Source organism: Echinops telfairi, unplaced genomic scaffold (assembly GCF_000313985.2).
Source record: "Echinops telfairi isolate 266 unplaced genomic scaffold, ASM31398v2 ScPeMD7_3533;HRSCAF=4204_0, whole genome shotgun sequence".
NCBI lineage: Eukaryota > Metazoa > Chordata > Mammalia > Afrosoricida > Tenrecidae > Echinops > Echinops telfairi.
Genome location: NW_022107431.1, coordinates 41,395,346 through 41,396,507, shown reverse-complemented (window position 1 = coordinate 41,396,507; position 1,162 = coordinate 41,395,346). Strand labels below are relative to the sequence as shown.

The window sequence follows — 1,162 nt, the reverse complement described above, 5'->3', positions numbered from 1 at the left end:
TTGCATGAAGAAGTAGTCCAGATGTCCACTATCCACTCCTCTCACATTACCCTCTCACTTCCAGTCTGTCTCCTATCTAGAAGGTTCTCAGCACAGAGACCCCAGATCCAGAAGACATGCTCCACTCCCTGTTCTTTCTCAATGGTAGTGTGGTTCCCTCTTCTGCCAAGACATTGGCCCTTTTAAGACTACTGCGATGGCAAGACATCAAAACCCCTTGTTAGGGTTCCATACACTATTTGTTCTGGTGCTGTAGGTTATTCAAATTTAGCTATTTGAAACCAGGGGTCCACGGGAGAAAGATGAGGCTTTTTACTTTCAGATTAATCCACCACGGCAGTTCTATTGTCCTATAAGGTTGTTCTGAGTCAAAATTGACTCTGGAACAGAGTTTGGGCTTTGACTTACACCCACAGAGGCCTCAGGGACCTTATTTGCTTAGCTAGCTGCCCAATCCCGTTGGAGGGCCATATCTTATTTCCATAGCCCCACCCAATCTTTTTTTCTTCTACCCAATCATTTTATAGGAAGTCAGGAGACAACATAAAAGTACTTCATTGCGTTGGGCCACGAGGACCACTCCACTTGCTGTGCTTCTAGGCCAGAGCCCGCGGGGTGGTCGGGGATGCATGCTTTTCCTCCACAGAAGGCGGGGCGGCGAGCCAGGGTTCAAGATGACCAATGAAGAACCTCTTCCCCAAAAGGTTCGACTGAGTGAAACAGATGTCAAGGTTATGGCACGAGATGAACTGATTCTAAGATGGAAGCAGTATGAAGCCTATGTGCAAGCTTTGGAGGGCAAGTACACAGATCTCAACTCCAATGATGTCACTGGCTTAAAGGGAATCTGAAGAAAAAGTAAAGCAGCAACAGCAAGAGTCTCCCCGAAGGGAGAACATCCTTGTAATGAGACTAGCAACCAAGGAACAAGAGACGCAAGTACCTCAAGTCCAGTACCTCAAGCCAAGTTCAGCAGCCTAGCATTGCCCAACTGAGATCGACCATGGTGGATCAACTTGTTTTTCCTAAAACGGAAAGGTGAACTGGAACAGACTACAGACAAACTGGAACAAGCCCAAAATGAACTGAGTGCCTGGAAGCTTACGCTTGATAGGTAAACCAATCATACTCCCCAGTCAAGACTTCCCTGACAGTCCCACTG

At 47.2% G+C, this 1,162-nt stretch overlaps 1 pseudogene; it reads left to right on the top strand.

Annotated features, from left to right (window-relative positions):
- The first annotated feature begins 674 nt into the window (after positions 1-674).
- Positions 675-1,118, top strand: LOC101663070 (annotated as a pseudogene).
- The last annotated feature ends 44 nt before the right edge of the window (positions 1,119-1,162 follow it).